This window comes from Amphiura filiformis, chromosome 19 (genome assembly GCF_039555335.1).
Source record: "Amphiura filiformis chromosome 19, Afil_fr2py, whole genome shotgun sequence".
NCBI lineage: Eukaryota > Metazoa > Echinodermata > Ophiuroidea > Amphilepidida > Amphiuridae > Amphiura > Amphiura filiformis.
The window spans coordinates 58,377,258-58,401,370 of record NC_092646.1 but is presented as its reverse complement, the minus strand read 5'-3'; the positions used below and the strand labels follow the sequence as shown (position 1 = coordinate 58,401,370).

The 24,113-nt window shown below is 36.1% G+C and overlaps 1 protein-coding gene and 1 long non-coding RNA gene across 2 annotated transcripts in view; both read left to right on the top strand.

Annotated features, from left to right (window-relative positions):
- LOC140141566 (solute carrier family 4 member 11-like) overlaps positions 1–24,113 on the top strand; it is a 302,152-nt gene that overhangs the window by 103,179 nt on the left and 174,860 nt on the right. The gene's annotated exons all lie outside the window — the stretch shown is intronic.
- Positions 9,910–17,072, top strand: LOC140141563 (uncharacterized). The gene is made up of 3 exons (XR_011857431.1): positions 9,910–10,023; positions 13,923–14,096; positions 15,757–17,072. It is a non-coding gene; the product is annotated as an uncharacterized lncRNA (long non-coding RNA).

Below are 24,113 nucleotides of genomic sequence, written 5' to 3'. Positions count from 1 at the left end.
CTACTTTTTCAGGATCTAATTTGCATATTCGTTATTATGCTAATGAGCTAATGAGATAGCAATGTGCATATTTGCAATGCATCATGGGTAAGCAGTACATCCTGTTGTGTACTGTTGCCTGTCAATACTCACATACCTGATGAAACTGGGACATTTTTACCAGCCAGTATCAATAAAATAACCAAATTTTGCCTACTGTTTTAATTAAGTACATTTCCTGAAAGCTGTAGCCAAAAGCCGAAGTAGGGAGAACATTGTTGTTGTTGTTGATGTTATTGCTGAGTTTTTAAGAAGGAAAAAAAACATACTGTCTATTGAACAAGTGTTTTACAGTACAATTTCTTTAAAAAGAGAAGGTTGCTGCATGGCTGGAAATTAGCAATATGTTTGCCTATTTTCGGTTTTCTAAGACCTTTTTAATAAAGTAAAATAAAGGAAGTATGCTCTTTTGCACTTCCCTAAAATGTATGCCTTGAAATAAAGCAGCTGATCAATAGTTGTGTGGTGAGTAAGCCAGGGATTTTCGGGCGGGCTCGCGGGTACCTGCCCGAGATTACATTACCCGGACAGGAAATACCCTGCCCGGTGCCCGAAATATAAAAAAAACATTTCAAAATGCACTCAAATTCAATGCATTTTGAAATCAATAATAGAGTATGACATGAATACAAATTATCATTTTTCATATTAAAAACACAAACAATCATGCAATTTTTTTTTTTTTAGGTCAACCATGAATGATCCTAGCATTTAGGTCTAGGTCCAGGGGCACTACAAAACCGAAAAAATAAATAACGTTTATATTCCAACCTTACCTTCTCAATATAAAAATAGTGAAAACCCCTCTCTCTAAAAGAGTGAAAAAGAAGGGGGGTTGACTATGCCATTGTTGTAAGTACGTCATTGCATACAGCAAGCCATAATGTGTAAAGGAAGTCGGCAAGTGTAATTCATAGACTTAACAGACGTAGTGATTAGTGAATGAAATCAAAGGAGTAACGTCATGAAACCTAAGATCACAGAGATGATGAGATAAAATTGCCCAAGTCATTCAGAAAATGCTTCACTATATAGTGGTGCCCAGTGTGCTGTGGTATGCTTGGTGTGATAGCATAGTAGTATGACATCATAAGAAAGTAATAAGCGTAATAATAACCATGTTCACATTTTCCCCCTCTGCGTATCCTCTAGTCTGTATTTTACTTGTTTCCCCATGTCAAGTTGGTGCACCTTGCTCTCTTTCTTTCCTCGTGTTCACATGATAGAAATAATCTCAAGATTTAAGAAGTTTTAAGAAATTGCTCCAAAAACAAATATACTTAATGTTGGCATAGTAGCATGGGCATCACTAACAAGCCAACTTAATAATAGCCATGTTCACATGGCAGAAATAATCTCAAGATTTGAGAATTTTGAGACAATACCACTTTTTTCCATATTTTGAGACAATGCTCCGAAAACAATTTGTCAGGATCCAAAATTGGATCAAGAACATTAAACAATGGTAAAAAAAACCCAAAAAAACTTGTTAACAAATGATGAGGCAAAAAACAGAATCGTCTCATTCATTGGCTTTTAGTTTTCTTTATGTACTGTGAGCTCAAAATATACATGGCCTAGTGAATATTTCCCCCAAAAATAACCCTCATCAAATAAATTTGTCGATAGCAAAAACAAACACGAAGGCCCCTTTTCGTAGAATCTTGCTCAAAATAACTCTCCTAATCAAAAAAAGTATTTTAAGCCATGGCAGATTACCTGTGGGGAATCTTGGGACGTGCTTAATAAATAAGAACTATGTGGCCCATGTACAAGATTGGCATTCTCGGAGCATACCAGTAAACAGCCTTTTCCAAGTACTGTGATTGAAGTGGGCGGCACACCCATGTGATGCACTTTTGGTTAATTGGTCAATAGGATGTAGTTATTATATGACTTGATTCAATCAGCCAATCACAACAGCACTTTCACATTTAACCACTTTATTTTAAAGCTGTTTTGAACTGCCCAACGCCTCTCTATTTTGTTTCCTTTCTGTTCTTATGGTATAATTTAGCCGAAATTTGTTTTCTTTCTCTCAGAGCATACCAGTAAACAGCATTTTCCAAGTACTGTGATTTGAAGTGGGCGGCACACCCATGTGATGCACTTTTGGTTAATTGGTCAATAGGATGTATGAATATTATGACTTGATTTAATCAGATAGCAATTTAAATGATATCAATTTTGACCTGTCTCTACCTTTTATTAGTGGCCTTTTTCAAAAGTGGGGGAGGGGGGGGGGGCAGGTCTCGATTCCCAGACTGTTCATGCAACAAATAATTTGATAATGAGATAACTTCTGAGGATAAAATAGCAAGGGCTGTAGCAAGTAGGTGACAGGGGATGCTGTAGCCACACTACTATCTTAATAATTTGTTGTGTTTCTTTATAACCTTACAGCAATTTTGATAGAGAAATGTGCAGCCACCAGATCTATATGGCCGCCCCACATTTTGTTACTCATCAGCTATATAGCCATAACTATGAGCAATACACCATGAAGAGATATTTTTTGTTTCATTAAGTCTAGCCAGGTAGCTTTAAGGCAGTGTTATCATTAGTCTACTACATGATATCACAGGTTAAGGCAAGTAGAGCCTATCTGCAATAGCTGCCAGGTGTCGGGTGTGTTTGTTTGTTTGTTTTTTATTTGGCAAGATCATTAGAATACAAAAACAAATTATAGAGACAGAAAAATCATTACAAAGTACATCAATGTGACAAATTATTTAAAGCTTAAATTAATCAGCCACAAAGCCATTTAGGATCAGGACACACGGACAAAAATAAAAGACAAGCCGGGATAACCCATTAAGCCCGCAGAAAAGGCAAGCTTATTTCCGATGGGGTCCCAAGAAAAGATGAGAGAACAAAAGGGAAACAAAAAAATGCCTACAGTGAAATCAGACATCTCTTGACTGAGAGAGTTGCTGGCCAGATGTTGTTTGACACTTTGTTTAAATACAGACTTGGTAGGCAATCCCTTGATGTTTGATGGGAGTTCATTCCAGTCCAAAATGGCTTTGTAGTAGAATGAGTTTGAGGCAATGTATAATTAAAGACAGAGATAAAAAGACTATTTGGCGTCTGATGTCACTGTCAATCAAATTCCCTACGATCCTTGATTGGTTAATAGCAGGTAGAAAGAAGGTCGATTTATCTGGTGCCGATCAGAGAAAAGGAATAGCAGAAAATGGCGAAAAATTAAAAGGCAAAAAGCAACTTTTCTAGGTATTGTTGACATGGTTCCTTAGGGAAAGAAAGTTTCTTACTATAAAGACCTAACTTTTGAGATGGTTTGTATGTTTGAAGGTGCAAAATTAACAATAAGGCACCCGGTTTTACCGCCGTGTTCAGCAACTCGTATCATCATGACACTTGTAAACAAACCATGCACGAGTTTGATTGACAGATGACGCCAGACGCAAATTTAGTCTTTTTTATCTCTGTCTTTCATTATAGAATGCAGTCAAATATCTACAAGGCAGCTTTTGCAGGTACGACCCTCTAGTACTTACATCTCGGACTATGTTCCTTGAAATAATCTCAAGAAAACAAACTCTATACAACCCTCAAAGGAACTAATTATTTAATAGCATTGCCTCAGAGAGCTGTACTGATATTGATCCTAGATACTGACTGAGTGCTACATATTGGCAAAGATTGTATCATACATCATAACCAAACTTTTAATGTATCAAAATGTATCATCATGGACCAATGTGATATCTCAGCAGCACAAAGATATATGTCCATTTGCTCCCATTCAGACATTTGAACTATTCAGACTATGTTCCTTGAAACAAACTGAACACAAACTCTATACAACCCTGAAAGGAACTAATTATTTAACAGCATTGCTTAGTGAGCTGCACTGATATTGATCCTCAGTGCTACATATTGGCAAAGATTGTATCACACATCTGAAGTGCTGGTATGAGGCAGTCATAACCAAACCTTGAATGTGCTATTCCATTTAAGATCTACACTACCCATGTGGAAGATTTTTGAAATATCTTCCACAGAAGGAGTAAGAAATTCAAATGGAATGAGCACATCAGGCAGCTCCATTTGAATTTCATATACCCTCTGAAAAAGATTCTACCTGAATCTTTCACAGAGGGAAGATGAGTTTCAAATAGAGTTGATCAATGTGTAATTCCATTTGAAATTCATACTTCCTCTGTAGAAGATATTTCAAAAATCTTCCACAGGGGAAGTGTGGATTTTCAATGGAATAGCCCAATGTATCAAAATCTTAGCAGCACAAAGACGTATGTCCATTTGTTACCATTCAAACATTTGAATGATTGCATCATGACTAACATGTGACACATTCTTACAAAATCAGATGGAACTGGGTGCCGACATGTTGTTTATTTAAATTCAATTTCATTATTCTTGTTTGGCTTTGAATCAGTATTAAGCAGCTACTATCTTCAGTAGATAGCAAATTTAATATTAATCTTGTTAAATCTGACAACTATTACACAGGTTGCTATCTACTGTAGATAGCAACTTTAATATCTTGTTAATTGTGACAATATTAAGCAGATATTATCTTCAGTAGATAGCAAATTTAATATTAATCTTGTTAAATCGAACAACTATTACACAGGTTGCTATCTACTGTAGATAGCAACTTTAATATCTTGTTAATTGTGACAATATTAAGTAGGTGCTATCGTCAGTAGATAGCAAATTTAATATTAATCTGGTTAAATCTGACTATTAAAACTATTACACAGGTTGCTATCTACTGTAGATAGCAGCTTTAATATCTTGTTAAATGTGACATCAGTATTAGGCAGGTACTATCTTTAGTAGATAGCAAATTTAATATTAATCTTGTTAAATCTAATAACTATTACACAGGTTGCTATCTACTCTAGATAGCAACTTTAATATCTTGTTAAATGTGACAATATTAAGCAGCTACTATCTTCAGTAGATAGCAAATTTAATATTAATCTTGTTAAATCTAACAACTATTACACAGGTTGCTATCTACTGTAGATAGCAACTTTAATATCTTGTTAATTGTGACAATATTAAGCAGATATTATCTTCAGTAGATAGCAAATTTAATATTAATCTTGTTAAATCTAACAACTATTACACAGGTTGCTATCTACTGTAGATAGCAACTTGAATATATTGTTAAATATGACATCAGTATTAAGCAGGTATTATATACTTCATTAATATATTCTTGTTCATTGATTGGTTAAAAGTGGATCACATGACCAAAAATAGTTCTACCATCAGTACTCCTATCCGTAAATAGTACCTCCAAGCCGTAAATAGTACTTTTGACCATGCCTTCCGCGTGCGTGCATTCGATGCGACGGAACAGTTTGCACATGCGAAACTGCCATAGCGTGATTTCGCGCTGCTGTAATTGGTTAGCCCGCTTTTAGCCTATTCAATTTTTTTTTAAGGACAAAATAGGCTATAGGTTGTGCTAAAATTGGTCGTGCTGTTCACTCAGGTTAGAAGCTGAAGAGTCAAAACGTCAAATAATTTTCTTTAAACCAATCAATGAACAAAGAAAATATTAATGAAGTATATAAAACAAATATATACTGCCTTTATTCGAAGTTCTGGTTAAAACTATGGTCCCTCGTTGAGATCAATTCATACTATTTTCCTGAGGGGCGCAGTTGATCTGTTGATCTCACCTCGGGCCCATAGTTTTAACCAGAACCTCTCATGGCAGTATATAATTTGTTTACTATCTTCAGTAGATAGCAAATTTAATATTAATCTTGTTAAATCTGACAACTAACATGTGATCCATTCTTACAAAATCAGATGGAACTGGGCATGACATGTTGTTTATTTAAATTTGATTTCATTATTCTTGCTTGGCTCTGAATCAAGGAACTTGATAGGTTTCCTGTACCGGTACCTTAAAGCAGTCCTTTCAATTTGCAGAATCTTATTTTAGCACCATTGATTGCATTTATGGTACAGAAAATATGTTTGATGCTTTTATTTGAAGCAGGCAGAAACTCCGTAACCAGTTCTGTCTGATTTTGACAGAACAGGTCACATATGGAGTTATGTCTTTGTGCAGCAAAGTTTTACATGAATGCATGGCAGCTTGTCTATATGTCTATTGAAATGTTTGCAAAAGTCAAGTTCTCCTGATTTTTTCTGGTAATATGTTTTGTGTCTGTAACCAATACCCAGTTATGTTTGGTCTGATCTAATCCATGCAGTCCAATGTCAAGATTGTGAAATTTAAGTTTAATAATCATAAAGTACCCTAAAAATAAACTTTCTTACTTTTGAAAAGCCAGTAAGTTAAGCATATCCAATTGTAAAAACATCCTTGTGACATCCCTGTGATCTATTATGGCAAACTCTCAATTTCATCTTGTGTGATAATAGACAGAGTCTGAGATTTGGACTTGGCTCAGTCATAGGTACAATAAACCTATATAAAAAATATAAAATGCATTGGTGCTTTGTGAAAATAGTACAAAACATCTCTGAGTCCCTTGACACAGTCACTGTGCAGGATGTATTCATGAACAGCTGAATGTGACATTTAACTCTCTCCACGCCAGTGTCGACTGCAGATGACATGTTTCAAATTTTGTCTTACAAATTCAAAAATTTCAGAAATGTTAATTTTCATGACAATATTTGGAATCGCCACGAAAAATGCATTAAAACAAGTACAAACAACCCCAGTATTGGTTCAGTGGTTCTTGAGATAGCTCTTGATATTTTGAGAAAATATCTCAAAACTTGGACTTTTGATATTGAAGCCTATGGCGAGCATGCAAAGCATTAAGTATCCATGGCCATGATAGCAGAGTCTCTTGTGTGCTTGCTGACTGTAAAGTAATTTATGAATGAAGTCAGTAGAAAAGGGCAAACTTGAACCATGACAGACAATGATGATGCTATCACAACATGTCAGATTTCATTATAAAAGTGCAACTAAAAACTGACATGTGAGCGAAGAAGGGGTTATCCCTAGTATCAGACAAGTTGTACAAATATGTAATGTCTCTCTGATTTTCTTCCTCATTTTGCCTTAGTGGTATGATGTGTTCCATATGACATGGCATATGGAACACCTGTGTCTTGATAGGGACCAATTGGTAATAGGCTTTGAAAGTACTTAATGTTATATGAAATATCAATGTTTTACCTTTTTTTTACAAAACCAGTAGGACTTGAACTAGATAAAGTTACAATGTTGGCATAAAATGTAATGTGTTTTTTTACCTATTCAAGGTTTGTAACCACTCAGAGAAATCAGAGAAAATAAGTATTCATTTTCCAGACAGGGAAAACGCAGGGAATTTGAGAAAAACAGATCAAAATATGGGAAAACTCAGGGAATTTGAGTTGCCCAAGTTACCTTTTACCGATTCAACACCCTTCCAAACGGTTATAGTCTAAATTTTTAGAAGGTTTATGTGCTAGTAAAGGATAGATATTTCTCATGGAATTTTGGAAATTTGTCAGGTAAATATCAGGGAAAATTCAGTTAATTCTGTTTTTGTCAAATGCTGGGACCCCTGTCATTGATGTCAAGTTTTTTTTTCAATTTTTGTTTTGTGTTAATATTTAGAATTGCCGCATTAACTAAGTGCACTGCACTCTTTCATGGCTCTGACTATGCATTAATTTATACTACTATCTTCATAAGTGGTATGTCTTGAATACAAGTGTTATTAAGAGCATTCCACTAAGGATTTCAAGTGCTACTGGTCATTCATTCAATCAAAACCCTGAAGTGCATTGCTTTGATATCAGAAGATGGCTAATTGAAGTGTAGTTTCATGTTTTATAATGAGCAAACCTGATGGTATTAGGTTAATTTGAATTGCTCATAAATCATATTATAAACATGACAGATAAAGAAACCTGTCATCTACTGCACATTGTAACTTATTTGAATATCTTTTTGTGTGACAGAAAGACAAAATTGTATCATCTATTGTAGATATCACATTTAATTTCTTGTTAACCCTATTCTATTACCCCCACAAAAGTGGTATATTTGAGTGGTGTGGAGGTATCATATTAACTACTGGGTTGCAGTATTATCGGTTGGGTAAAAACCAATAAGTGACATACCATTGGCAAGCTTGGACTTTAAAGCTTTTAGAAAAACAAGTTTAATAATTAATTATGTAAATTTTATGCAAATTAGCTCATGAATAATTAATGAGCTCATAGCCAAATATGATGAAAAAAATATTTTGATTTACATTTTTGAAGTATATGAGTACATCAATGTTGCATTTTCATGCAGTTTTAAATACACTGCCGTGTCTCTACATATAATAAAAAGAAATCAGAGTTAATTTGGACTATATTTAACAAGTTTATGGACATTTTTGGGCTATTTTTAGGGCAAAATTGAGCCTTAAAATGGTTAAATTATGCAAGTTTTCAACATTTTAAACCACTTTATGATGCGTAAATGGTAGTTATATTAGGAAAAAAGTTTTTTTGTTGATAGAGAAGTGATAAATTATTAAAACTGTTCAAAAGATAAGACCTTATTTGTGTAAATATTTTTTTACATGCATATTAAGCCTGATGGGGGGTAATAGAATAGGGTTAAATTGGACAACAAACTTAAACAGTTGCCATCTAATATTGTAGATATCACATTTAATTTCTTGTTAAATTGGACAACAAACTTAAACAGTTGCCATCTACTATTGATAGAATGTTAACATCTTGTTAAATTTGACAAGAAACTTACAAAGGTACTATCTTCTGCAGATAGCAAATTTAATAATAATCTTGTTAAATTAAACAACTATTACACAGGTAGCTATCTACTGTAGATAGCAGCTTTAATATATCGTTAATTGTTACATCAATATAAAGCAGGTGTTATCTTCAGTACCGTAGATAGCAAATTTAGTATTAATCTTGTTAAATATGACAATATTAAACAGGTTGTTATCTACAGTAGATAGCAGCTTTAATATATTGTTATGAGCAGGTGCCTATCCTGTAGTATAGACTGTAATTTTATTCAAATGAGATGAAAAAAAGTTGCTATCTACTGTAGATAGCAACTCTATAACAGGTTGCTGTCTATATTCTTGCCAGTAAGTTTAGTATCTTGTTATGTGACACAAATAATAGAAGTTGCTATTTACTGTAGATAGCAACTCTATAACAGGTTGCTGCCTATATTCTTGCCAGTAAGTTTAGTATCTTGTTATATGTGACACAAACAATAGAAGTTGCTATCTACTGTAGATAGCAACTCTATAACAGGTTGCTGTCTATATTCTTGCCAGTAAGTTTAGTATCTTGTTATGTGACCAAGAGCTGTAGGCATTCTTGTATTATTTGTGATATTTGTACAAGGTGTGAAATAAAATACGTTTTTAACAAATATATAGTGTGAATCTGTCTGATTTTTTACCCTTTCTGATGTTTTAATAAATTTATAATTAGAAGATATCACAAAATATTGTTCATTCCACACAGTAAATGATCATTTTAAATGGTATTCATTTACTTGCCCCTCTCCCCCTGAGAAAAGCACAACCCGATAACCGTGCGTAAGCAGTTGAAGGACTGGTGGATCAAGTCTACACTATATACACGTAGTAAGCGCCATAAACATAATACGATTCGATCGGATGATTTTAACGTGACGATAACATGCATATTCATGATCGATGAATGATGAATTATTCATAGATAGTATTTATTTCCGCATTTTAAATAGAGAAGGGGTGTGCAACACTCGCCGATTGACCAATCAGAGACCCGCATTATCACCTTTCAATTCTGACAACAATGTCACACCGATGACCTCTCAATATTTTGCGTGATTTGCGTGAGCTAGAAATTCGAACGCACTTTTACCCGCGATTTTTACAATTTCTTGCCGGAAGTGGGAGCAGGTGGGAATTTCACTTTGTTTACAAGTGAGATGCGATCGTGAACAACCGGAGATTCGGATGATGTTTTCTTAATTTTGTGAGTAATACTGTATATTCCAAATGAATTCACTGGGGGACTGATACATGAAAATACAAATAACCAACTGAGTAAATTTCACCGAACTGAATTAAAATCATGAAATTATTCAGAGACACTGACAAATTTCAGTACAATACATCACACTGCATCCGATGAAGCTTACAAATAAATAAGTGATAAATATAACATAATGGAAATGCTACCGGCCATGCGCGGCGAAATCGACAGCATTCATAATTTTACAAGTAGTCATGGTAGTGCCACTGGTAGTGGCTGTCATCTATGCATCACAGATCCTGGCATGCATGGGCCCAAGCCGCCTACATGCATGCATGGTAGTTCAGTCAGTAGGCCTATAGTCTGTCCACATAGAAGTACAAACCAAATTTGTGGCACCTGGGGTCGATGCTTTGCGTCACATGCACTGCGTGTTAAAAAAACGTGACGCGTAAATAGCGTGGTGCGCTCGGTAAGTACAAATTGTGCAATAGTTGGCGCGCCAAAGAAGCAATTAGGCGCATTGCACTGACGCCTGAAGAATATATTCTCATACCTCCAGTTTCCGAGGTCTATTTACTTTGTACTTCTAAGTGGACAGACTATACCCCATAGTACGTACAGCCACAGCACAGAATAGCCCGCCATGCCCGACTATAGAAAAATTATCAAATTTGTGGACATCGTGGAACGTTCACTACGCTTGTTACTCCGCGACTAATCATGCTAACTACACGCCACAGCATAACGCTACTTCACGCGTCCATATTAGCGAGGCTATCTCATGCATAACTGCTTACTACGCACAGCCACGCAAAGAGTATGTTCCACGATGTGTCACGAATTTGATAATTTTTCTATAGTACAAGGAACTTATACGATGTCCTCATTCACAAACTGATACTATCTGTCCATCGTATAAGGCTATTACCGTACGATAATGTGCTGAAGGAATATTACACAGTCAAGAATAGGCTCCATCATTTTTTTTTGTTCTGATCCCTCCCAGTCTCCCAAAACATCAAAACAGTAAAAGCATTGCACATTTACTTGTACTTAAGACTGTCCTTTTTCATATAACACAGACAAAGTAGGGCAAAGCTACCTAGAAATGGTCAAATTTTGGCAAGAAATATCTCTGTGTAATCCTATGTAAGTCCCATATCACATCGTTATCGGCGATCGTGATTTTTTTTTTTCTGAAGTTTGGCTGGTACCCACTAGCGCCATGCACGTGACGCGACACAGCTAAAATAATCGACCGGAAATCGGGATCGTTAAAACGTCAACAAATTTCAAAACACAGAAAGCAGTAAACTTAATGGCGAGCAGTCCGAATTGTGAGCCATACAAGTTTACGTGGTGAACTAATGCCCGACTGTACATCATGACATGTGTATGACTGCCGCAATGCAATAATGATAGTATTATGAAAGTATACATTTTCAGGAAGGAAATTAAATAAAAGTTGTTATGATTAGGCCAATGAAAGTCAATTCATTGTTTCCCGTTGCACAATTTTTCATGACTGTGTAGGTGACCATTTCATTTTTCATTATTCATTATTTTATACCATTTCATTATTGCATCTGTTACAGGTGTAAACCAATAACTACCCATGTATGTGATAAATCACAGTTTGTAGTGTACAGATGTAGTTTACAACCACATGAAGTTGAAGGTGATTGTACAACTTTTATCAAAAGTTTCACAATATTTTTTACGGGATGAGATAAGAGCAGATCAAAAAGTTAATTCATTATTAACCATATACCATGCTCCTACTGCAAAGAAAATCCCTGAAAATCAACAGAAACAGATTTATGATATATTTAAAATCACAATTATTTATTGGTATGTTTAAGTTGGTTAGAAATCAACATTTTATTCAAAATAATGAAATATTTGGCCAGCAATTGGTTTTGAGCGGAGTAGGGTAACGGGAAACAAGGAATCGACTTTCATTAGCCTTATGAATGATAGGGATGTTCATAAAATTTTGAAGTTCAATATTTTTAGCTGAAAGTTCTTTCATTTGAAAGAGAATTGAATTACCTAAACAATAAGGGGTCAATCATGTTTCTAGTGCATATACTTTTGAAGTTACAGACAAAAATAGTGTCATCAATTTGCCCAAAATTTTGTGTGTGAAATTGTGACAGCCATGCAGCAGGCACATGTACAATGCACACTACTGTATGTGACCCCAGATGACCTCCTATTCTTTACTGTAAGAAAGCTTGTTTTGGATGGTCTTGATTTACACACAAATTGCTTTTGAGCTTATTCGAGTGTCAACTTGGTGGAACATGGATTGCACTATGTGATAGTTTATGAATCCAGTATCATGCCAGTACCAACATATTAAGTCAACATCACTAAAGGTTTTGGTTGTCAAAATTAATTTTTACTGATTTTCTCCAATGAGCCCCACAGTAAAGCCATTTTTGGACCGTACATGCACATTCCACTTCCCTATGGATGAATAGCGCCACCTATAGTGTGTGATGTGAGCTGGCCTATGAATGACCACCACCGCCGCCGTGGTTCGGCGCCCACACAAGTCAGGCGCCGCTCTGCAAAATACACAGAGTCAGGCGCCGATCTGCAAAAAATAGAGGGGCACGCGCCGGTGCGCCTCTAAATCCGCCCTGATAGAACTTAATAGGACTAATATTTCAAAAAATCACTTTCACCTCAAGCTTTGTAAACCTTAAATAGCTCAACCATTGTCTCACGGTCTATGCACTGGCACAGCAGCACAAAAAATAGTAAAAACAGTCTCTACAACTACATGGTCTGTATGTACAGACAAGCTCTAGTCTCAGCATAGTATAATTTGGTTCACCTCAAGTTTGGTAGTGATGTCAATTGTCAATGCTTTTGTGCGGTTAGGCCGCAAACGTGTCGACAAGTCACACCTGAATGCGGGCATGTACATTCAGTGAGTTTAAGTTAATGTGCGCGATTCGAAATATGCACATATGTCGATCACTGCCATGTGTACAGTCTTGGGGTGGTCATAATTTTTGATTCATCAGGCAAAAAAAAATGTTTGGTTGCCTCAGAGACCGACCCAAAAAATTAGAAATTTTGGTTGGGCTTTTTTTTTTTCCATTCACTCTTTTCGAAGCAACCTTAAATTTGGACAGTATTAAGGACATTTTATAATTGTTATTCACTCATTTTATCTATTAAATGCATATTTGATAAAAAACACAAAGTATTTATGTACATTTAAATTCAGTCCAAAAACACACAATTTTTTTCCTTAAAATGATCGAGCATTTGTCAATTGGAGAAATTGGAGGAAAAACACATGGAAAAAAAAAGATCGATCAACCAACCCTCGAAATTTTTGTCTTGGAAGGGCTACCAAACAATTTACTTTGGCGTCACTAAATTTTGATACTCCTACTTCTATTTTTGGTTCATTTCATTTTATTAGAAAAAGGTATTGAAATCTTTAAAACTAAATACCCAATTACAGCAAAAGTATACATATTTGGAAAGCTTATGTTCCAAGCAATGCAACTGTGCAAAATGGAAGTTAGTATTCAGGGTGTGTAAGAAAAAATATAGTGTGATAATGAATACTTGAAATTGATAATTTATTGCATTTGCTATTTAGTACTTGTATGAATGAAACAACTCAAAAGAAATCTAATTTTGTTACAGGCCACACTATGAGCTTTAATAAATTGTATCTATAGTTAGTTAGCTACGCAATGAATAACTAAAGTGGTGATACAGGGTGTAAAATAATAAGTAAGTTCATGCACTTACGGGGGTACTACACCCCTGCCCAATTCTGTGCCTATTTTTGCATTTTTCTCAGTGCAGAGTGTACTTCCATCATGTATTTAATATTCAATTTCCTGTAAATTTCATGAATACAGGTAATAGTATCATCAACGACAGGCACAATCATGGTCAACCAGAACCAGCACGATGACAGTACATTGTATCTCAGCTGAGCTGTTGAGAATGAACATCTGCAGGGACTTCTTGCTATACTTCATGGATGATGACTTCTGTTCAAAACAGAAGCAGAGGAAGAATACATGCAACAGGTACTTTATTTTTATGTGTTTTTTTTTTGGGGGGGGTTGTGAAGGCAAGCATGACAGTGGCATATCACTGGGGCAGAGTCAGAGCCCCTATTGCCCAGAGCTGCCAGCATTTGAAAAAAAAAAAAAGGGAGATTTCCTGTTGCAATCAGGGAGATTTGTCAAAATGTGTACATCTTAATGGATGAAACCATTTCCTTTTCAGGAGATGACCAAAATTAAGGGTTCTGAAGGTTTAAAAGTAGGGAGTCTCCTGCAAGAAAAGAGGAGAGTTGGCAGCTCTGTATTGCCAGGCGGTTGATTTAAAGTTTTGGATGCCCATCCTGGGATGCCTATTTTCAAATCACCCATAATATATAACAGTTTCTGCTCAAGTTTGTCTGTAGCACTGCATGATGTGTCATGGAGTTACTTGAGGGAGGCCTGGGAATCACTCATTTGAACAGTAACCGGAATGAATGAATCTTATCTCCTTAAAATAAACCAAATACAATGAAATTTAAGGCTGTGACCTATAGGGTAATGACGTATTTGGGTACCCGTGGTAAATTTCGGTGGGTAAACCGGGTACCCGTATCAACCATTTTTTTTTTTTTTTTTTCGGCTTTGTAGTGTCCCTGGACCTAGAGCTAAATGCTAGGATCATTCATGGTTGACTTATTAAAAAAAAAAAAATTGTAGGCCTATGTCATTTGAATAAATTTGTACTCATGTCATACTCTATTAATGATTTCAAAATTGATACAAATTCAATGAATGAATAAGTGAACAATGAATTATCCTAGCATTTAGCTCTAGGTCCAGGGACACTACAAACCCGAAAAAATAAATTTTTTTTTTTTTAAATTCGGGTAATCCGTAAATGGAATTTATATCCGGGTATAAAAAAATTTTGCCATTTTGAAATTTAACTGTTGAAATATGGTGCAAAAATGGAATAAATTTGCATGAAGTACGAAGAAATTTGCACTTTGGGGGCTACAATGGTCAAATATGAGGTTAATTTGGTCAGAAACCCATACAGGCATCAACATTGGGGGATGATTGTATGAACCATTTCCCCTGGCAAAATATTGGGGGGATTTATCCCCCCCATCCACCCCGGGATCTACGCCTAATCGCCTATGATATATATATTTTTATTCAATGACTTTTTGTTTATTCTTACCAAAAATATACGACCGCTTTTTACCGTGACAGTAGTACTACTTCCAAGCTCTTTCGTGCTCAATCTTATGATGTATACTACATGTAGTAGTTATTAGTTTGACAGGATGTACCCTTCTTAGGTTATAGCAGAGAAAGTCAAAGGTCACATTTTTGGTCTTAGGGGTCAAAAATATCAGAGTGCTCTGATTTGGACAAAAGGTGTATCAAAATGTTTGTTTTCATACAACAATTCAAATAAAGATAGGATTTAACAATTTAATTTCACTTTCTATGTGTTGCAATAGGTGCAGGTTAATAGGCCTCAATGGTACTTGACCTATTTTGCTGTGTTTTGAGAAGCTTGATGTGAATCAAAAAATGCAGTACTTGGTCAACTATATAGCTTCAACTTGTTTGTGAATGGTGTGTGCCAATGTTATACTGAAAATTTCAACACCTTCTGTAAATAGATTATAATTCCCCCTCTCTTTCTCTCTCTCTCACTGTTTTTCAGAGTCATAGATCCACCATGGATATCCACCTGAGTTCTGATTGATCAGCTCAAGAGCAAATTTCCCTGCTTGTGGTATTAGAGGGTGCATGTGATACATTGTTGTTTGCTGCATTCTCTTCAACATCAGCCAGGATGACTTAAAATGCAGGACCTTACGATTATGTCGGCCATCAATGATGTGGAAGCTTCTGATGCCAGACCTGGTCCAGTGCGCTGATGTGACTGACTCTCCATAGTAATAACCAATTGCACTACCCCGCCCCCAGGAACTGAGACATTGTTATCAGCCCTAAGCCCTCGAATTAAGGATCTTAAGGAACTTTTTTTAGGGCAAGTTGGTAATTGCCTTAGTTTCACTGAAAAGGCAAGGCAGCACAGCACTTTGTAATATTTCAAGAGGGCATCATGGCAACTGTTGAAAATTTGAGAAGGGCACCAAGGCAATTTCTCAAAAGTGAAGAAAACACACACAAACATCAACTTCATTATAGGGCACGGCAAGTAAATTGCCTTGGGTAAAGGACATATTTTGAGGGCATTACGGCAGTAGGGATGGGCACCCACGGCAAAATGCCATGGGTGTTTTGGGTTAATTCGATGGCTGATTGTTATTACCAAGAACAGTGGAAACTTGTTGATATCAAATCTGTCAGCATAAAATTCTTGATAACACACTTTTTTTTCCAGCGTACATACCGTACATTTTAGGGATTCAATCATGTTTCACCGTTGTTCATCACCGATGTGAAATGGATGGGATTCTGTTGCAATTACTCCAGATTCTAGAAAAATGCAACACTATTTTTTTTAAAATTAAAGACAATATCTTTGCCAATTGCAACATAGCTAAATCCTAATCCAGAGGTGTAGCCAGGATTATTTATGGTCCCCAAAGTCAAACCCCAAATTTTTGTCCCCATTTGTCAATTTTTGCTATAGTTTGGCTATTCCCCTGTCTTAATCCTTTAGTTAGTTCTATACTTCTAACAATAATGTCCTTTTTTTTTTGACAATTTGAGGGGAATTAGCCCAAAACATGCAATTGTCCATGTTTTCTGTCAATTTTAGTCACAAATTCCAAAGACATGGTGGAGTCTAAGTATTCAAAGTCTTTAATACAGACTAAGAGTGAGCTCATAATTAAAAAGTTAATGTTGATTATTTGAGTATAGTTAAGAACAGAAAATCTGTTTACTAAAGAATAGAATGCATTATTAGTCTTTGTACTTGCAAGTCTTTGGCAGGACCCTCCATATATTGGGAATGTGCAAGCTCGGGGTGAACTCTGACCCTCTGCTTTTGGACCTTACTCCTATCCCTGACTACACTGCAAAATATTTTTCACCCCGAGAATTAATTTTCACCCCATGTATTTGGATTTTCTGCAAGCTCGGGAGTGAAAAACACGGAAAACAACCCCTGACTTTCGGGCCTTAATGCTACCCCTGGTCTTTGGGCTTGATTGTCACAGCCAATGAAAAATGCCATAAACATGCATTATTTTGGCCCTTAAATTATTGCCAAAAATTGACCAAAATATTTGAATGATATATAGCAAAGGTGTATCTTGTTCATTTGATCAGATCATGGAAGTACTTACTTCCATGATCAGATATTGATTAATCCAAATTTTTAGTGGTCAAACCTTTTTGAAACAGTATTGCTGATTGATTAAAATTGATTGATTTATTGGGAAAGTCTATCCTGATCAATAATTTTCTACTACAAACTTTATATTTATTAAATAATATAAGAATTAATTTCCTGAACAATAACCTGGTTTTTGGTGTGAATTTATTTTGCCTCATCATACATGTACATAAGGGTATCAATAAAGCACCATTTCCTTTTGCCAGCCATCACTACGAGGCTGGTCGAGTGCAGATCCGTCGGAACTCGCTATTCAATATGGAATAAATGCTAACCTCATCGTGACATCATCCAAGCAGCAAAGTTCATCCCATTGGAAAAGCGTTATCCAACGGATCTACAGTCGACCATTCTGCTACCCATGGCCAGAAAATTGCTTATCTAAGTTTGTTGCACAACATATATTTATTACTGCAACCACTCGGGTATAAGCCCACCCACCTTAGACGGCAGATTTCACTTCGAAAATGGGGGTGGGCTTATCGGGAAGGGCTAGTGCTTGAATTTAAAAATAAGAACAATCACCCCCCATTTGTATATGTCTAATGTGCCAGTAATTTCTATCATCTATGTCAATTTCTTAAAATAATAAGGGATGTTAATTATCAACTGATACTTTTTTATATTTGTTCTTAAATATGAGAGCAAAGCATTGATTTGATTTAAAAACTTGGCCAAAATTTAGTAATGGGCTTATACCTGAGTGCACCCTTGTTCCCAGAATGTTTTGAAAATAGGGGTGGGCTTATAGCGAAGGTGGGCTTATACCCAGGTGGTTATGGTATTTACCAAATTCCCCAAACTCCTGGTCTGTGACATAAACTTTGACATAATGTGAATTTTCACACAATGTATTAAAGCTCATGTAGTGTTGTGTACTTTGCCAATTTTGAAATACCTTGGGATACCGGCTTTTTTAAATTTGTGATTTTTCTCAGAGTCCTATACATGAATGAACATAATTATTTGAGGATTTATTATTTACGTGGCATGTGTGTTAAGCGGAAAAGCACAAATATTAATGTTCTGTGAAAATGCCCACTTTTACAGTATTCATGTGCCATGAGGAGGGCTAAATTGGGATGAGCAAGAAATAATTTCTGGCAGGAAAAAACTAAAGTATATGGGATGCTATACAACAGGCTGTATCAAAATGATTGATACACAAATAGTTGTGATATTTGCAACATAGAATTCTCTTGAAATGACAAAAGTTTATATATTGATCCACAATTGGGTTATTTTGTGTTGCAGTCTTGTACATACTTGTACTTGAAACTTGGGTAATAATCATTTTGATACAACCTTATAGTAGGCCAACATATGGCTATACATAGTGATCAAAAAAAACTACCAAATACAAACAAAACTAGCAAAGTTTTAATTTAAAGCATGAGCAAATTTTGGGAGTTATTTTATTTATTACATGGAGACTTCTGGATACACAATTGGAATTTAGAAGTTAGTTAAATCCTGTTAAAACCGATATCAATGTATTGTTCTCATCAAAAGGTTTCAGAAAAAGAATAGTTTAATCTGCCTCCGACATACAGTTCCCGAGTTATAGGCAAAAAGGTCAAATTTTGGGGTCCACAGGTGTCCACAATTGAAAAATGCTCCTTTTTTCATCCAATACATTGTTTTGGATGTTTTGTTCCATATCAATAGGTCAATGGTCAAAATAGGTCATATAATATCAACATGCAGGGCTCAATTGATTTTGATCTTTTTTGCCCATGTTACTAAGATAACAAAGGGGTAACAAAGCACCCGAGATATGGTAAACTTCTTTTTTTCTAACTGTTTTTGCAAGCAGAGCACTCTGAGACCATTTTTATTAAAATCAGAGAATTTTTAAATGTGTGTCCCCCCTGTGGAATCCAAATTTTGACATTTGACCTTTTCCACTATAACTGTACATCTGAGATAGGTCAACCTAAAATTATCCTTATGACAAGAGGAATACATTGACATGGTTTCTAACGAAATTTGACCAACTCTGAAATTTCACCCCTGCATAAACAGCCTTTTGGATTCATGCAAATTAGGCACTGTTCCACGCTCCTTTGAGAGGTCGGCCCAATGGAGTAATATTCTAAGTCCAACATGCTCCAAGAGCATGTTTTGAATGCACACTGCTCCAGGAGCATATTATATGCTCCTGGAGCAGTGTGCATTCAAAACATGCTGCTGGAGCATGTTGGACATGCTCCTTGAGCATTGTGCATTCAAAACATGCTCCTTGAGCATGTTGGACTTAGAATATGACTCCATATTATTCATGCTCAGAGCAGCTCTTCCTGGAGCATAATTTAGGACCAAAATCTCTTTGAGATTTTGGCCCAAAATTATGCTCCCAGAGCAAAGTGCTCAGGAGCATGAATAATCTGAGTAATATTCTAAGTCAACATGCTCCAGGAGCATGTTTTGAATGCACACTGCTCCAGGAGCATATATATGTTGGACATGCTCCTTGAGCATTGTGCATTCAAAACATGCTCCTGGAGCATGTTGGACTTAGTTAATTACTCCAGATTATTCATGCTCAGAGCAGCTTTTCCTGGAGCATTATTTAGGACCAAAATCTCTTTTGAGATTTTGGCCCAAAATTATGCTCTAAGAGCAGTGCTCCAGGAGCATGAATAATCTGAGTAATATTCTAAGTCAACATGCTCCAAGAGCATGTTTTGAATGCACACTGCTCCAGGAGCATATATATGTTGGACATGCTCCTTGAGCATTGTGCATTCAAAACATGCTCCTGGAGCATGTTGGACTTAGAATATTACTCCAGATTTATTCATGCTCGGAGCAGCTGTTCCTGGAGCATAATTTAGGACCAAAATCTCACAGAAGTACAACTACTTGGATATTGTGACATTTGATGTTTTTTGCAAGCTTTTGGGAGATGGAGTGGGACGCATGTGAAATGGATTCTGTTGCATTTAGTAGTGGGTAATTTCATATTTAGACTGACCTATGATTACACTAGGGCTATTTTAACGTGCCTCACTGTCACGCTTAAGTGCAATGAGATAAAAGTGTTGATGAAGTAGAGTGCGTTTCAAAAATAAAAATATTGACATTTTTACCTGCATGTGACCGTAAGAAAGGCTCTACCATTGTCTACTATTAAAGCATATCTACACGGATTGTTAATTGTCACTGTACAAATATTTTATCTCGGCACGTCACGTGACAGTGAGACACGTTAAAATAGCCCTGGATTACACAGTGTATAGTGCTATCTACTGAAGATAACAGACACACTGATCAGCATGCGGTGTAAAGTGCTATCAACTGCAGATAACGTATATACCACTGATTACAGTGTATGGTGTTATCTACTGAAGATAACAGGCACACTGCTGATCATGCAGTGTAAACTACTATCAACTGAAGATAACAGATATACCACTGATTACATACCGTATAGTGCTATCTACTGAAGATAACAGACACACTGCTGATCGTGCAGTGTAAAGTGCTATCAACTGAAGATAACAGTGTACCGTATAGTGCTATCTACTGAAGATAACAGACACACTGCTGATCATGCAGTATGAAGTGCTATCAACTGAAGATAACAGATATACCACCGATTACAGTGTATGGTGTTATCTACTGAAGATAGCAGACACACTGTTGATCATGCAGTGTAAAGTACTATCTACTGAAGATATTAGATATTACAGTCATCTTGGGCTATTTAAATGCAGGCACTTACTTTAATGCCCCTGTGGCCAGATGGGTGCTGACATTACAGGTTGCAGACAGGATGGGTCACATGGGCATTAAATTAAGTGCCTTAAATAGCCTAGGATGACTGAGAGTGCTGATCTACCTGAAGATAGCAGACACACTGCTGATCATGCAGTGTAAAGCCTCAACTGAAGGGTTATTAGTCAATAAATACAGCAACTTAGTTTTAATCCATAAACCTTACCCTAAATGTCACCCTTACCTGTCTAATTAAAAAATGACCCACCACTAAATGCACCAGAATCTATTACATATGCACCCATCTCCTAAAAGCTCACACAAAAATATCAAAAATTACAGAAAATCCAAGTGGAACATTGCCTAATTGGCATAAATCAAAAATGGCCACTTATACAGGGGTGACATTACAAAGTTGGTCAAATCTTGTTAAAAAGCCGACGATACCAATTTATTCCCCTCGTCATAGGGATTGAGTATACAGCTCTTGAGTAATAGGGAAAAAGGTCAAATGTCAAAATTTGGGTACCACAGGGAATAAAGATGTAAAAATTCTATGATTGTGAGAAAAACAAACTCAGATTGCTATGCTTGCAAAAACATTTTAAACAAAGAAAAGTTTGTCATATCTCAGGTGGTTGTTACTTTGGTAACATGCAGTGGGGGTAAAATCAACAAATTATGCTGAAATTTGCCCCTAAAAGTAGACAATTCCCTAATTTTGGGTTTTTAATGGGGAACAAGGGGAAAGAGTTCTGACTGGGGAATAATTTGAAACCAGTTTCATTAAAATTAGAATATTTTTCAACTGTAGCTGCCTGTGGACCCCAAAATTTAACCTATCACCTTTTTGCCTATAACTCAAGAACTGTATGTTGGAGACAGGTCAAACTATACTTTTTCCCCATTCTTATATGGATATTATCCAGAGTGGAATAACTTTGAAATCTCACACATGCATAAGTGGCCATTTTGGATTCATGCAAAAATTAAGCATTGTTCCACTACTTTGACTTCTGGTGAATTTTATTGATATATTCTTTAATATGTTTTTCTGAAAAGAATGGATGATAAATAGAACTTGCCCAATTTGCAAAACCGCAATGCCCCTCAAATAGCGAAGCGAGTTCTATTATAAAGCGTGATACCCCTCTAATAGCAAGCATCTTAGATCATTGTATGAGGGCCTGCTTGGAAAGCAGTGGTTGCCACTGAAGTAGTTTAAAGATTTCACAAATCAAATCAAACCGGTATAGGAGTCGAGCTCACAGCCTGTCTGTACTAGGTGGTTATATGAATTATGTTGCAATTAGTGGTGGGTTATTCAGGTTAAGCCCTTATTTACCTTTGACTGGGCTACCTCTTCCACAACAGTTTTAAAAAAACACAATACAGTGTCATTCATGTGAAGTCACAAATTTAGCACTCCAGTTCTTAAATATAGTCTGATAAAATGTCACTTTAATATATTACCAAAGATAATTCATTTCACCTCTTGATTTTTGCTGAATACTGGTACTTTACATTATACTATAACATTGTTTGCCAAATGTGTAGATTGAATGACCAACAAGAAAATGTACGCTCTATACAAAAAGCATATTTGTTTATGGCAGCTATCATTCATGAGATGCATTGTAGATTGATGTCCTGAGGTCCCTTTTTCAAATCATCATGCCCCTGTGAAACAAAAAAATAAGAAGAAGAACATGATTATTTAAAAAGCTTGAATTATAAAACCATTTGATGTATGAGCAATATTATTGCATGCAATGCATAGATGAAATCTACCAACATGAATTTCAACCAATGAATTTCTTGGATCTTGTATTCTATATCTACCTGTAGAAGTTTAAACTGGAGCTGGAGGTATGATTGGGAGGTCTATTTTTGGAGTCAGGGTACTGTGTCAGAACATTCAGAGCTAGAACAGATTTGAAAGCTGAAGTTGTCTGATGAGTAGCGGGGAAAGGTGGCGCAGCAGTACAGGTTCTACCTCAATAATCAGAGTTTGCAAGTTTGAGCCCCAGCAGTGCCATCGTGTTGTGCCATTGTATTGAACAAAGGCGCTTTACTTCACTTGCCTTTCTCTACCCAGGGGTGAAATGGGGAGCTGTTAGGAATATTGTCCATTTAGTGCCGTCCAAAGGTATGAGCATGCTTTAGGCATTGTATGGCAGCTGACACATTCTAACAACAGCGGAATAAATTTAAAGCGCTTTGTTACATGTGAAAGGCGCTGTATAAATGGCAACATTTATTAATATTGGATGTAAGCAAGTTGTTCCACTCTTTTACTGAATGAAAGAATTGAACATTGTACAATTCGTATCGTCTGAACATTTTCCCCAATACTTGACTTGGCTATGAAACTGCTTAACCCTAACCGCCTCAGGGTTTTTTTTGGCAACGCAAGAAGGAAAGAAGGAAGGAATAAAGAGAGAAAACAAAGAGAGAAGTTGTTTGCTCTGGGTGGGATTCGATTTATCCCAATTTTCAACAATTTGTTTTCTGTATTTAGTTTTGATGTTGACTGTAGTCTACTTACCAATTTACAGCAGCAGATCAATTGTATCTTCACAGACTCTTTATAGAGATAATTAATGTCTCCGTTTAAAACTTAAAAATCCACCTCCTGGTTCAACAAAAAATTTTGCATTCCCCCCTCAAGAAACAAAAAAAATTCGGGTTTCCCCTCGAAATGCCCACTCCCCCTGTCGTAAATAACGATCGCTCCCTAACATTTATAGACTAACAGTGCCTGTCCAATATTGTGTCATAATGGATGGGCCTGGGGATTAGCTGGCAAATATTTTGATTTTGAATCTAGCCAAAAGACAAAATCCTTTAATTCTCAATCAGAGTAATTTTTTTGTTTACAAGTAAAATTGTTTTTCCCTAAAAAATGAAGTTACTTTTGTAAGGACATCCCTGTTGTTTCTTAACCGGCACAAACATCTAAGCAGTAGAATCGTGTTTTTAGTTTG